Here is a 16,563-nt window from a genome sequence, read left to right on the forward strand (position 1 = left end):
TGCAAGACACAGAGATGGCAGTATGGCCTGCAGGCAAAGAAAGTAAAAGAGGATAAGGTGTGACCAACACAACCCCTAAATATTTTGGGGACTTGTCAGTGTTCCAGTATTTGTATTTCTACAGGATGTGCTATAGCTTCTCTTTACGTTTATGTTTTTTACTATGTTTGGTTTGAGATGTTTCATTTTAGTGTACATAGAGAGGGTGTCAAGGGCTGTCCACAGCCTTTCCTCTGCACTTCCAATGATATTGCATTCTCCAGTGATAAAATGGTCATCAGCATTGATGTTAAATCAAGATGGCATACTTGAGACAAGTCAATTTTCTGGTTCCTTTGGCAACTTCTTTTGTCTTTGAAAACTAATAAGAAATTTCAGTTCTGAAGGAGATTTCTCATAGTGCAAGGCTGTGATATGGACTTTTTTTACAGCATTGTAAGCTGCTTTAAAGATTACAGCTTCTGTTTCATGGTATAATGCATATCTGTCTAAAATGCACACATCAAAAAACGTTTTGCATCTTCTTGGTTCCGAGAGTTCTGGTACCTGTACCAAATATTGGAATAGAGATCAACATAAACATCATATCCACTCTTTTTATTCCTCGTGAAAACCACACATATCATGTTGTACCATCATACACCCCCCCCCCCCCCCCCCTGAGACCTTTAGAGGTGGTGGTCCAGATTGCTGTACACATCGGTACCTCTAATACCCAGATGCATGCCTATATTCGTCGTGACATACTATCCACAAGTTCATCAAGGCACTGTCAGTCCAGATTGTCCCACTCCCCAATGGTGATTCAACGTAGATCCCTCAGAGAGGTTGGTGGGTCATGTCGTCCATAAACAGCCCTTCACTCTAACCCAGGCATGTTCAATAGGTTTCATGTCTGGAGAAAATGCTGGCTACTCTAGTCGAGCAATGCCATTATCCTGAAGGAAGTCATTCACAAGATGTGCATGATAGGGGCTTGAATTATCGTCCATGAAGATGAATGTCTCGCCAATATGCTGCTGATATGGTTGCACTATTGGTCGGAGGATGGCATTCATGTATTGTACACCCATTATGGTGCCATCCATGACCACCTGCAGCATACATCGGCCCCACATAATGCCACCCCAAAACAGCAGGGAACCTCCATCTTGCTGCACTCACTGGACAGGGTGTCTAAGGGCGTCTTTACCGGGTTGCCTCCAAATACGTCTTCGACGATTGTCTGGTTGAAGGCATATGTGACTCTCATCAGTGAAGATAATGTGATGTCAGTCCTGAGTGGCCTATTTGGCATGTTGCTGGGCCCATCTGTACTGCACAGCATGGTGTGGTGGTTGCAAAGATGGACCTCGCCATGGACGTCGGGAGTGAAGTTGTGCCTCATGCAGCCTATTGCGCACAGTTTGAGTCACAACATAATGTCCTGTGGCTGCATGAAAAGCATTATTCAACATGGTGGCGCTGCTGCCAGGGTTCCTCCAAGCCATAATCTGTAGGTAGTGGTCATCGATTGCAGTAGTAGCCCTTGGGCGGCCTGAGTGAGGCATGTCATCAACAGTTCCTGTCTCTCTGTATCTCCTCCATGTCCGAACAACATTGCTTTGGTTCACTCCAAGACACCTGGACACTTCCCTTGTTGAGAGCCCTTAGTGGCAGAAAGCATGTATGTGGATGCAATCGAACCATGGTATTGACCATCTAGGGATGGTTGAACAAAAGACAACACAAGCCGTGTACCTGCTTCCTGGTGGAATGACTGGAACTGATCGACTATTGGACCCCCTCCGTCTAATAGCTGCTGCTCAAAAATGGCTCTGAGCACTATGGGACTTAACATCTATGGTCATCAGTCCCTTAGAACTTAGAACTACTTAAACTTAACTAACCTAAGGACATCACACAACACCCAGTCATCACGAGGCAGAGAAAATCCTTGACCCCGCCGGGAATCGAACCCGGGAATAGATGCTGCTCATGCATGGTTGTTTACATCTTTGGCCAGGTTTAGTGAAATGTCTGAACAGTCAAAGGGACTGTGTCTGTGATACAATATCCACAGCCAATGTCTGTCTTCAAGAATTCTGGGAACAGGGGTGATGCAAAACTTTTTTTTTTTTTTTTTTTTGATGTAGGTATCTTGTGGCAAACTGATTATTTGAAACATGCATTCTTCACAGCCTAAGCCTCCTATTTCTAGGATCAGTTAGCAGGTCAATATTTCCATCAGATTCTGCAAGATTAGTCTCTGCAAAAACTTGTGAAAGTGACACAACAAGGAAATTGAGTGATAACTTCTTGGGTTGTTTCAGTCTTTGCTAGGTTTTTATATGGTTGCAACCTTACCTCACCTCCAGATATCTGTTATGTTTCAGTATAGAATTCATTTATTCAGCAACTTTAACAGCCCGTTCCTTGAGATGCAAACAGAATATAGGAGGCGATCAAAAATTTCCATTTGAGGGCAGTGCTGCAAGGTATAAACAATCTAGCATGGCTCTGATGCAGGGAAATAAGCACCAACTTTTAGGCAAGTGGCTTTCCAAAGTGTGTCCGGTAAATATGGAAATATGAACTATGGTGATGTTATTACCCAAGTTGTCCATAAAGGACAAACATGCTGCTATTCTTTTCTTGGCTGTTGAAGAACAAACAGTGGCAGATATACATTTGAGAATGAAGAATGTGTATGGAGCACATCTGTTGAAAACCAGCTTTGTATAAAGGCATGCCAACTGGTGCTACTTCTTCATGATGACATGCTTGTTGAAAACTGCCATTGTGTAGTGGTGTGCCAAGTGGTGTTACTGGTTTTAGTGGGATGTCCTCCTCTAGCTTTCCTTTTCCTCAACAGTAGTTGTTGATAACAGGATTATTTTTTGAATTTTGGACAGGTCAGTATTATCTCAGTTGCTTTTCTGCTAACTTTCATATAATTTTATATACAGAATGTTATATTTCTAGCTAAAATCTATGAAATACTTTATAAAATGTTTTACTCTTGATGTTATAATTGATAAGTGCTGGTTCTGAGTGTACAGTTAAGATTTTTTTAAAAGAAACATTTGAAATTATGAACTATTGCCACACTTAAAATTTATATTATTAATTATGCAGTGCTGTTCTGGTTACTGTGAAATAGTAATTGAAAGTAATAATGTAACAGAAACTAGTGGAAATTCATTTGTTAAGAAAAATTGTAAACCATTTGGAATATGGTTATTTATGCAGAGTGAGAGAGTTGTAAGCATACCTCTGATATGATTGGACATATTTTTCTTTGAACAATGTAATGTTGTTAACGCAAAAAATCAAAAAACTGTATGATATACTAAAATGTGAGAAAATAGATTTATGTAAAAACAAAAATTCTGCAACAACAATCTTCAAATTTATTTAGATCAATCCAACTGTGAGGACCTAAAATGTGACATTTTCAGCTTCAAGAATCAGACCCTTAGTCAAGAAGAACTGAAGCCAACTCAACGTGACAGGCGAAGTAAACTAAAAAGTTTATTGTAATCTTCACTCCTCTCAAAACTTCATAAAGACTAATGTGGACTATAGATGGAATAAGGAAGGCGGGGGGAGATTACATGCTTCATCTTAATGCACATCCCTATATTGCAAACTCGTTACACAGAAGTTACACCAACTCAAGTGGGAGACACTCAAGTGGCATGCCCTATGGTCCTGATCTCACCATATGTGATTATCATGCCTTCAGTTCCGTAGAAAAGGCTTTGAAGAGTCAGCAGTTCTTATTGGATGAGGATGTGCAACAGGCAGTTATGGACTACTACATGCAGCAGGACATTTTACCAAACAACTATCTTGAGCCTGGTATATTGGTGGGATGATTGCCTCAATATTCACAGTGATTTTATTAGAATGACATATTGATTCTGGCCTGTATGGCCTTCAAAATATCTTTTTGATAATCCCTTACATTAAATCTGCTCTATTCATCCAGTCTGGATTCCTCACTTATTCTACTTTTCCCCAAAACCAGTTCCAATTCATGTAATGTCAAAAAGGGGGAAAAATCTGTGTTTTCTTGACTGAGTTGTATTGTAATACTTTCTTTGTCTGCTGCTGTAGAAATAGTGTGCCATGTCATAAAAGTCAATAAGCAGTCTGACCTGCCTTAACCCTGGAATGATGTATCAAAAAGAAAATTCACTTGAGAAAACTATCAAATTGCAGAGACAGAATGTCTTGTCATTACTTATATTAGGAGGTGCAATTCCATTGCTGCCAATACAGACACTTGAAAGTGCAAGCACTGATCCTAGCTTTCAGATCTATTAGTTCCTTCTTCAGGGAGGGAAGACGGCTAGATTGAGGAACGTTAGAAAGATGTGCAGATCACCCAGATTACACTGATGAGAAAAAAGGAAATAAATAAATAAAAAGAAAAAAATTAAAAGACTGTAACTAAATGTTATTTTCTCATATAAATTTTGATAAATGATTATTACTGCTGTGGAAGGAAATCAGAAGGGAAAAACAAGCATATGACAATAACAGACTAAAAGAAATTGAGGAAGATTTCAAAAGAAATAACACAAGAAATTTTTACAGAACTTTCAAAGAAAATATTAAGGGCTATCAACCCCCTAGCCTCTGCTTCCAAAGAACAGATGGATCCCTGGAAACAAACACAAAAGAAAACTGTAAAATTCTCAAAAATTACTTTGATAAACTTCTTAATTGCAAAAAACCTACAGGAAAATTAACATTCCAAAAGACCACATCTAATGCCGATTCTGATCCACCCACAATAGAAGAGATAGAGGAAATCATAAAACAAATGAAAAATAACAGAGCTGCCGGAGAAGATGGTATTATCGCCGAGATCTGGAAACTCCAAGATGAAAACATCACCAAAAAAATCCATAAGATTATCTCCGAAATTTGGATCACAGAGAAAGTGCCAGAGGAATGGAAATGTGCATTGATCCATCCGTTACATAAAAAGGGTGATAAGTCAGATCCAAACAATTACAGAGGCATTTCGCTAGTACCAGTTACATACAAAATTTTCTCTAAGGTGCTGTTAAACAGACTAGAACCACAAGCAGATCTGCAAATTGGGGAATACCAGGCGGGCTTCAGAAAAGGGAGATCATGCATCGAACAGATCTGGAACTTGAGAACACTTTTGAAAGTCAGACAGGCAAGAAACACTGTAGTTACCTTTGTGGACTTTAAAAAAGCATATGATTCCATAGACAGACAGACACTCTTTGACGTACTGGAAGAATATGGTATCGACAGAAAAACCAGGACACTTATACAACAGACGCTTACAGACACTACCTCCAAGATTAAGTTCATGGGAGAAATTTCGGAACCCTTCCACATACACGCAGGTGTCCGACAAGGAGACGGGCTCTCACCAATCCTGTTCAACATGGTGTTAGACAAAATTATCAAGCAGTGGGAGGAACAAGTTAAAGGAATACAGCTGGGAAGAACACGTGAAACCAAAACAATCATAAAATGTCTGGCATTTGCAGATGATATAGCCATACTCAGCAATAATACACAGGAGGCAAAGGAAGCACTGGAATGCTTGCATGATATAGCTGCCAAAACAGGTCTGCAGGTATCTTACGAGAAGACACAATATATGGAACGACAGACCAACAATGTACACACCATGCATACTGTATATGGATCCGTAGAAAGAGTCGAAAAATTTAAGTATTTAGGGGAGTACATACAAATGGGAGGATCAAACAAGGCGGCTAACATGGAACGAACGAAGAAACTCCAGAAGGCATACAAACTCACATGGTCACATTATAATAAGAAAAGCATATCGAGGCAGGCCAAACTTAGGCACTACAAAACAGTTGTATTACCAGAAGCATTGTACGCGTCAGAAACAACCACAATTGGAGCATCAGGCATCATAGACACAGAAAAAATAGAACGCAAAATTCTCAGAAAAATATTTGGACCAATTCACAGAGATGGCATATGGATGAAGCGACCTACCAAAGAGCTGTACCAGCACACTGACAGACTAACAGACGCGATCAGAAAACGCAGATTAACTTTCTATGGGCACATACAGAGAATGGACAACAACCGACTTACAAAGAAAATTTTTGATGTAGTACACAGCTCAAGCAAGAAAACAAATTGGTATCATGAAATAGACGAAGACTTAAGGCAGATAGGGATCAACAGGCAAATGATAGGAGACAGGAAATACTTCAGAAACAAAGTTAGGAGTGCAAAATTTATTGTAAAGGAGAGAAAGAAGACAGGAACATTATGGACAGAGCAAAGGAAACAGGAGCACAGCCAAAGGATGAAGAGATTTTGGGAAGAGAAGAGGAAGAGAGGAAAGAAGTGAAAATTGTGTCATCATGTGATTTTCGAGTTCAAACACTGTCCATAAGGGCAACAATGAAATGAATGAATGAATGAATTACTGCTGTGTATTGCCCTGTGTAAATGGTAAGTATTTTATGTTTTATTCAGTAGTTTTGTTAGAGTGTCTTGTAACTGAATAAAATGTACTTAAGATCTTCATTTCAATATATGGCCCTCAGGGGCTCAGCATTCATTTGCCGGGTGTGGGCTTGGCAACCCCAGGCTTGGGACTGGTACCCACCACAACTCCTTTGTCACTGTAAGCTCTGAGTATGTTTCAGCAACTGACGTGTGGTGTGGCAGTGGAATGTTGTGTGTCACAGGGAATGGGGATCTTGGCTTGACCGCCTAAATCATGAGGATGGTAAAAAAAAACTCCTCAGTCCAAGGTGTGCTGTAATGATGAGATGCATGGGTGTTGAGGTAGAACAGTCATTAGCAGGCAACCTCTGGGAAAATTACCACACCTCAGTTGTATAAGGCTTACTCAGGCAAGCAGAACTCTGTGTGAGTGGACCTTTATATCCCTAACTACTCATGAGAGCAACATGGAACCCTCAAAATAGAATTCTATCAAGAAGGCTCGTGTAGCCAGTCCTCCAGACTCAGGATTATTTCATAGTTCTAGTGTTTATTGTAACAGAATGCATGCTGCTATTCAGAGAGTGTTTTCATTAGTTGAAAGGAAAGAGTCAGCTTTGAAAAGTCTCACCTTTTTACATTCCGAAGTGTTTATAAGGCATCACAAGTGCATTAAAATCTGTCAACCAATTGCACAGTTGGAACATGTGGGAATCCTGCAGAAACTGAAATGCCTTGGGGAATATGCCATTGTAACTGAGCTACACACTAACTTGAACTACAGCAAAGGTGTTGTGTCTTCCAGGGATCTGATGGATATTCCCAAAGAAGAACTGAAAGCTGAGTGGATCTGAGAAGGCATTGTTGATGTGCAAAACATTGTGAAAAGGGTGGGTGGTGATCTGATCAAATCAGAATTGTTTATACTGACTTTCAACAGCTTGAAACTTCCAGAGCATGTCTGAGTGTGGAGCCTTATGTCCCCAACCCAAAGTGCTGTTTTAAATGACAGCATTTTCAGCACACTGCTCTTGGTTGTAAGGGAGAAGCCACCTGTGGCAAATGTGGCAAGGCTGCCCACAAAGGAGTCAGTTGCTCATTTCCTCCAAAGTATGTCAATTGCTATGGCAATCACCCTATCTGGAGTAGGGACTACTGTATCTTCCTTGAAGAAAGTAATATGCAGACGATTAGAACAATTAGGTGCATCTGTTATGGTGAGACTAAACAGATCTATTAGGCCATGCAGCCCGCCACATTTGCTACCGCCTTTGCTAAAGTTCTTCAACAGGCAGTTCAGAAATTTGATGCTGGTACACAAATGAAGTATGTTAATGTCAACACTAGTACCTGCATTTGTCAATGCATTAGTGCTACTGCAGTTACTTTGAAGCCCCTACCTCCCCGTAGACGTCAGACATTGCTGTGATTACTGAAGTTGTGGAGCTCCCGTCCCTTCCAAAGGTTCAGTGTGGTCCACCATCTAGCACTGTCACTACCTTCACTGTAGTTGTGATTCTGAAGCCTATCCAGGTCAAAAAATTGAAGACAAAATTTGTCAACCACTGGTAAAGTCAGGAAGCAAACACTCTGCCAATGTTGACATCATCCTCTCTGGACTTACAGCACCAGCCTCATACCCCATCTCTGTGCTGAGGCAGGGAAACTACCACTTATCATCTCCTCAAGGTGAATAAGGCACGTAAGTTCTTCACGAACCACAATTCCCTAGCATACCATACTGTTGCTCGTCAAGCTATGGAATGCCTCTTTATCGATCATCCATGGACAATGAGGCCATTTGTGATCTGCACAAAGTATGCACTGCAGTCACTTGGTGTGTAGCAAGGTCAGCCCCAAATGAAGGGTTTTAATCACTTGCTACAATGGTTGCTGCAGAGGCCAAAAGTGATTTTAGATTTAGTGTGGTACAGGAGAGGTTGTACCAGACCAGTAACACATATGTTTTCAATACTTTGTTTTATGACATTTTAACTGAGTACCAGAATTCTGTAGCTGTATCTATGGAAGGTTCTAAACAGGCTGATAGTTACTCTGTTGTTTTCCCTGATCATGCTCTCGAGTTCTGTTTGTCTCACAATTTTATCATATTCTATGTGGAATTATAAACAATCCTGTGGGCACTGGAGCAGATGAGATGTGTTACTGGTGCTAAATTTATTTTCTGTTCCAATTCCTTGAGTGCCCTTCACACTCTGCAATGCTTGTACCCAACAGGTAAAGTAGTCCAGAGTATCCAGATTGCTCTTCTCTGATTACATGGGCTGGGGATGTAGAAGTCCTTTGACTGGGTGCCAGGGCATATGGGTGTTTGCAGGAAATGAAAGAGCAGATGTAGCAGCCAAGACAGCATTTCAAGATCCTCAATTAGTTTTGTGTGCCATCCCCCTGCAAGCTGTCGCACCACTGTTGAGGTACAGGGTCATGGATCAGTAGAAGGAAGGAGAGGTCTCTCCTCACATAGGCCACAGCCCTACAGCACAGGACTTCTCTCTCCTGTGAGAGTACCCTCCAATTTGTGGTGCTTGTGGCATACAGGTCACTGTGCACTATGTTTTATTAGAGTGCATTTTATTTTCAGACCAGTAAACTTCATCTAATAAAGTCCACAATGCAGCCATGGCATTCCTCCTTCCAGGCATGAAGGCAGGATGAAGTTAAATATATTATTATTATTCATTAGTTAATTAAAAATATTATCAATAACTATTCTTTCTATGTGCTTTTATTTTAATTATTGGTTTAGTTATTGGTTTTAGTTGTTTACCCTAGTTCCTTATTTCCTTTTATCTGTACTCTCCTGAAAACCTGGAAGATATAAATATTTTGTTTTAACTACCACAGGAGGGCAAGAGGTGTATTTAGCAGTGGCGATCTTGCAGAATTATCTGCTCCATCTGAAATCTCTAAAACCTTTACTCGCTATGCAGATTGTTCATCACAACTGTGTGCTATGTTGTTTGATGAGTCTGGATGGCAGGTTCAACAGTTTAGCAAGTTAAAGTTTATTAATTTGTAGATAATCTCTCGATGAATTATGACCATGGAAATTGCAGGTTTGCACTATTGTTCCAAATTTCTCCTCTGAGTGACATATGTCTCATAATATCTTACTATGATAATTAACTAATTTTGGTATGGAGATATATACACCTTGAATACTTGATATTAATTACTGGATTTTATTTTTGTAAAAAAAAAAAAAAAAAAAACTACTTGAACATTTACTATACACCAGAATGGTGTCTCACAACAATACAATCTCTCTCCTCCCCTCACAAATCTGATCTCTCCATTTCCTTCACAAAGAGTTTTAAAACAAAATCTTTGGATTGGTAAGACACAGAGATGTGTTCGTAGCCCAGAATGTCCTATTCTCACTGTCTGTATACGCCGTTCACCACAATAGCAATTTGTTGCACCCAAATTAGTATTTTGCATACATTGATACATCATAGAAGTCTTCCATACTTGTCCTCACATAGGCCACAGCCATACAGCACAGGACTTCTCTCTCCTGTGAAAGTACCCTCCAGTTTGTGCTGCTTGTGGCGTACAGGTCACTGTGCACTATGTTGTATTAGAGTGCATTTTATTTTCAGACCAGAGAGCAGTGGCAGATTTGCTTTCAGATCTGCCTTCTGTTTTAAGTGACTTTGAAACAAATGTAGTTAAGAGTTTTAAGGTTTTGTGATACACCCACTTATTTCCCAAAATTTTAGGAAGACATTCTTAACAAGGTGTTAACAAGGTGACTGGCTCACCCATGTTTTTGTAAGTTGTCAGCCAGTCACATTTCCCTGTGCTGTTATTTTAGGCCCTCTGTCATTTTACTAATGTTTTAATCCCAAGTATTTCATGTTTCACCCTTCTCCATTGTTTTAAGGCATGTGAGACAGTGATTGTGTGCATCAACACGAGTGAGGTGGGAGTGAGTGAGTGAGTGAGTGTGTGTGTGTGTGTGTGTGTGTGTGTGTGTGTCTGTGTGTGTGTGTCAGTTTCCAGCACACACACACATACACTTTCTCTCTCTCTCTTCTTTAATATGTGTCCCATTTTCTATCCTTTCTGGACTCTGAGGGTCTCTAATAAGTGACATATCCAAGCAAGAAATATTGGTTGTGAAAGTGACCTTTTCGAAGGCAAAACTTTCTCTTACAACAAAAATTAATTCAGGAACATTTGGAGTTTTGATCTTAAAAATCCTGGAAATCCTAAAAACTGCCAGCAAAAAATTTGCTACTTAGTGACAATTGTTATTAAGGACACAAGTCTTAGCCTTTGTTAAGGGCATCATTTTAATCCATCAGTAAGTCTCATTTTATCATTTCTGCAGTTTACTCCTATGGTACATTTTGTGAATACGACCCACTATGATGTGATGATAGGATATTATGCATGTATACTCTAAGACAACATTTTTTTCTCATTTATTTCTTTAATGTTGATTGCTCTTATCCACAAGAATATTCCTATCCGTGTATCACTTCAGGTTGTTCTTACAAGCTTTTGTCATTCATACTGAATATTTCTTACATACTTCAGCATCAGAATATCACCAGCTGAGCGTATCAAATGGATACCATATTAATGAGTGGTAATATTCTTTGAAAATAGTTTTTTGCTTGTTTTAAAATGATTTGTGTACTACTTTGCCAACTGTACGTGCTTTTGTATACAGTAGATGTATTTTACTAGTTTAAGTTAGTGTGTCAGTGCACCATCTAACTGACCTGCCACCATCAAACTTATGTTATTTCTGTTGCAACATTTATGTAAGGATATGTAAGACACCCAGAAATTTTGTATGATTAATACAAAAACTAGAACACTTGGTGCAGTCTCTCAAAGCTCTTTGTGAAGACAATTTTATTATTTTTGTTGGAGAGACTGCTCAAGACCCCAGCAAGGAAAAATTGCACTTGATGACCATCAGTTTCAATGTGCCTTCACACACTGATTGAAACCACTCGAAAGTAAATCAGTTACAAGGGAATATGTAACGAGACAATAGTTTAAAAATGTTTTTCATCTGTCATTTATATATCTAGAAGGCTTTACTCTGTTCAACCAAAGTGATGGCACAGTGGGTTGAAACCTCTTGTCCGCCTTCATTTTCATTCTTCATCTGCATGAGTGCATTTAATAAAACCGAAGTTTGATTTCACTTTGTGCAGCACCTGCAGGAAGATAATAATATAAATAAGAATAGTAAACTATTGGGTGACTGGTAATCATAAAGTGTATTTTTTGTACTATGGTTCAAGTAGTCTGTTCCTGAACTTTGCATTGAGTTATAAATGCCTCGCAGTCATTCAAAACATAGCAGTTTTCTACACTGAACAGATGACACTTTTGTGCATGCAAGTTTCTTTTGCCTGATAGTTTCCTGACTGGAACTTAGTGTATATTCATTGAAATGTCTGTCTGTGTAATTACCTTCAATGTACATGATGTGTGTTATGACTTATCTTGAAATCCTGGAGCACATAATTATTTGTGAATGGAACTATGGATTGTTATTGCACCAGCTCAGTTGGGCAGTTCCCATTCTGTAATAAACAACAAAGGACATTGCTGTACAGTTGTAAATGGCACAAGACAGAGAGTGAAGAACAACAGTGTGAAATACCATCCATCATATGACTGCTGGCTTTATCTACATCCATTCTCCGCAAGCCACCTGACGGTGTGTGGTGGAGGGTACCTTGAGTACCTCTATCGGTTCTCCCTTCTATCCAGTCTCGTATTGTTCATGGAAAGAAGGATTGTCGGTATGCCTCTGTGTGAGCTCTAATCTTTCTGATTTTATCCACATGGTCTCTTCACGAGATATACGTGGGAGGGAGCAATATACTGCTTGACTCCTCGGTGAAGGTATGTTCTCGAAACTTCAACAAAAGCCCGTACTGAGCTACTGAGCATCTCTCCTGCAGAGTCTTCGACTGGAGTTTGTCATCTCCATAATGCTTTTGCGATTACTAAATGATCCTGTAACGAAGCATGCTGTTCTCCATTGGATCTTCTCTATCTCTTCTATCAACCCTATCTGGTACGGATCCCACACTGCTGAGCAGTATTCAAGCAGTGGGCGAACAAGCATACTGTAACCTACTTCCTTTGTTTTTGGATTGCATTTCCTTATGATTCTTCCAATGAATCTCAGTCTGGCATCTGCTTTACCGACGATCAACTTTATGTGATCGTTCCATTTTAAATCACTCCTAATGCATACTCCCAGATAATTTATGGAATTAATTTCTTCCAGTTGCTGACCTGCTATATTGTAGCTAAATGATAAGGGATCTTTCTTTCTATGTATTCACAGCACATTACACTTGTCTACATTGAGATTCAATTTCCATTCCCTGCACCATGCGTCAATTCGCTGCAGATCCTCCTGCATTTGTTACAACCTCTCGATATACCACAGCATCATCCACAAAAAGCCTCAGTGGACTTCCAATGTCATCCAAAAGGTCATTTATGTATATTGTGAATAGCAACGGTCCTACGACACTCCCCTGCGGCACACCTGAAATCACTCTTACTTCGGAAGACTTCTCTCCATTGAGAATGAAATGCTGAGTTCTATTATCTAGGAACTCTTCAATCCAATCACACAATTGGTCTGATAGTCCATATGCTCTTACTTTGTTCATTAAACGACTGTGGGGAACTGTATCGAATGCCTTGCGGAAGTCAAGAAACATGGCATTTACCTGGGAACCCGTGTCTATGGCCCTCTGAGTCTCGTGGACGAATAGTGTGAGCTGGGTTTCAGACAATCGTCTTTTTCGAAACCCATGCTGATTCCTATGTTATTATGTCTTATTTATATGTATTTTTAATAGAGAAATGAAGATTGATTTTCTTTACCCTTTTGTCTTCTAGTATAATAGTTACTACGTTCCGTGTACCACATCTATGAACTATGTGATGATTTTGTTCAGGTACTTCTCCAGATATATACTATTACTATACATCAGACCAAACAAAAATAATAACAAAACAGTCTTGACTTCATGTGTAACGTGGTATCATGGATGTGATAGTACCAAGAATTTAATGAAATATTATTAAAGAAAACCCTGTTTCTTTATTACTGGTATTACAAGAGAAAGGATACCATCATACATTTTGAATAGCGTGAGGCTTTCCACTATCTTGATGTATGCTTTTACCTTATACCAGACAGAACCTCCATTTCTTCCAGCTGTTCTTCCCATAAAGCTACTTTTAGTATGAAGAAGAACAGGCTATGTATTCTGAACACAATCTGGTTTATTTGCCAGACTACAACTCAAACTCAATATACATCTCAGATCACAACTTAGTAGTTTCACAAGAATGTCTCTTGTGACAGTTTCCTGTCATTAGATTCTTCTCTTTTCTTCATTCTACATTTTTAGATCAGTGTTGACAAAACCATGAAACTTTTCCAGAGAGAAACTCCATGGTGTGACACACAGTGCTGCAGACTCTGAGCAACTACTTGCAATGACTTAAACTCATCAAAAGGGTGTCTTTTGCCACAACACAACACCCCAGGAGTATCTCAAACACAAAAATCCAACCCCAGCAAACCCAAATCATCTCAGCACCTTTACTACCAAAATAATGCTGATTAAACTTAACTGCTAAGGATCAGCTGTTTCACAAAACCCCGGAAATATTAACCGACATATCTCTAATCTTACATCTCTCACTCCTATCATTGAGTAATCATGGGAATCTGTAACTAACTTATTCAGATTGCTAGAGAATAGTTAGTGTAACAACAATATGATTTCAGCAACTGGATTCTTCGTAATCAGTTTTGCCATTTATATATTGGTAGTCTGTAACTTATTGGTCCATACTATAATGCTTCCAGTGGGTTGCATGTCCATCACTTGCTCACTGTTTACCTTTACGAACAACGACACTATGATATGTTATACCATAGCTGGTACTATATGAGTTTTTAACTAACTGGGTGGTGAGGTGGTGAGTCTTTTACTCTAACTCCATTTTATCTTTTTAACTTATCTGTATCATACTAACAATGTCAGAAGCTTCCTGGTTCGGCACTACCTAGGATTGTCCCATGATAATGGGTTAAAATAATGGAAAAAAGGAAGGACTCATGAAATGGAGCTATTGAATAATGGAAGACTGGAATATAGACTGGTACCCCATAGGGGAAGTAAGAAAGGAAATTAAGATTAGGAATGCTAGAACCAAAGAAAAAATCAACACTGACAAAAGACAGATGCCATTCCCATCCCGCAGCCCAGATTTCCTCCTAGGGGTACGTCATTGTGGGTCAGAGAATAGTGATGACTGTCGATAAAACAGTATGGACACTACCAGCTTTACCCCCAAAGGCTTCTAAAAATTTGGTCCTAACACCCTACTATGGATAGTCTGTGGGGAGTATAGTGGTTCAGCCCTAAACTTCTCTCAGCTTCACTCTCATTTTCTGGACTTTTCCTGGTTCATTTAGTACCTAACCAGGTAAAGTGAACCCTGTATTTTGGGTATCAGTTAAATTACAATTTCCATCCCCTAAAAAACTATATAAATCCAACCCTGAAATTAAAATTCAGCAACAAATAAAAAAAATTGCCTCATAAAAGAACCTTAACACTAAATACAGGATAACTGTGGTACTATCCATCCTTACTACTGCTGTCTTAACCCTAATGTTAAAATGCTTATAAAAGATAGGCCAGTGCAGTAAAAATGTGACTCTTATAGTGGATGGCCACATACAAGCCTTATGACCTCAGGAAGCCATCACTCCCAATAATTATCTCCCAAAATAATGCCTTCAACATTGAGTTTCAGTCAGAAAGAGGAAACCTCTGTTATGAGAGACAATGTTGTCTCCCTCACACTGAACAAATGAATCCTGGATTCAAACATGATCCCACGTGCTGAGCACCAATACAGCATACTCTGTACCAGAACAACATTCGACCATATAACTTCTAGGTTTCGTACCCAATTAAAATCCCACTGACTTAATATTATTCCTTTAACAAAATTCTTAGCACATTTTATTGGATACCGCACCTCAGGTAGGTCACCTGGTTCCACAGACTCGATTTCCACATTGTCACCATACCTGCTGCCTTCAACCATGAGTGATCATTATTAATTGTTTCACTACCTGAACCATATTTAAATTAATTCAACAGCCACTAATATCTCTTTACTTTTTCCTTAGGTTCTTTTATACTTCTGTTTACTATAATTTTGGTATAAAATATGTACTCAGTATTGGTATGTTATGAAAGGCTGTACATCCCCTGGGATATACGTGTCCTTTACTTTCTTTGACACAGGATTGATTAAAACTGTTGTTTTTGGGTGCAGCGTCTTCATAATCACAAATGGTCCTTCATAAAAGTGATGGCACATACTTATTAACTTTTCATTCTATGAACTCCATTTGGTCCTTACCTAGGACCAGATCCCCTATCTTGTATTGTATTGGGATACAACTTTCCCTTCTCTTCTTCCCCTTCTCCCTTCTCTAATTAATGACTCATTGATATCAGTCTCTGGAGCCAGTGATGTATTTTCATTTTTCATTGGTCATTCAGTACACTTTGGTACTGGTTCTCTTTCTTTTGGACTTCTTGTTACTTCTACTAGGGAAATGGGATGGTTCATTTATCACTTTCCCAAAGTCCTCCACCATTTCTACTGATTTAGATTGTTTGTTCATGTTACAGGTTTGACACAGGCAGGGGTGACCTGTTGCCAGTATCTGAATATTAATATATGTTTGATATTCCCTGCCGGCTGGTGTGGCTGAGCGGTCCTAGGCGCTTCAGTCTGGAACCGCATGACTGCTATGGTTGCAGGTTTGAATCCTGCCCCAGGCATGGATGTATGTGATGTCCTTAGGTTAGTTAGGTTTAAGTAGTTCTAAGTTCTAGGGGACTGATGACCTCAGATGTTAAGTCCCATTGTGCTCAGATCCATTTGAACCATTTGATATTCTCTCAGTCCAGGAATTCCTTAAACTGACTGCCATAAATTGTGTGCCATTATTGGAAAGCAGGTTCTTAGGCTTTC

The sequence above is a fragment of the Schistocerca nitens genome, chromosome 9 (assembly GCF_023898315.1).
Source record: "Schistocerca nitens isolate TAMUIC-IGC-003100 chromosome 9, iqSchNite1.1, whole genome shotgun sequence".
NCBI lineage: Eukaryota > Metazoa > Arthropoda > Insecta > Orthoptera > Acrididae > Schistocerca > Schistocerca nitens.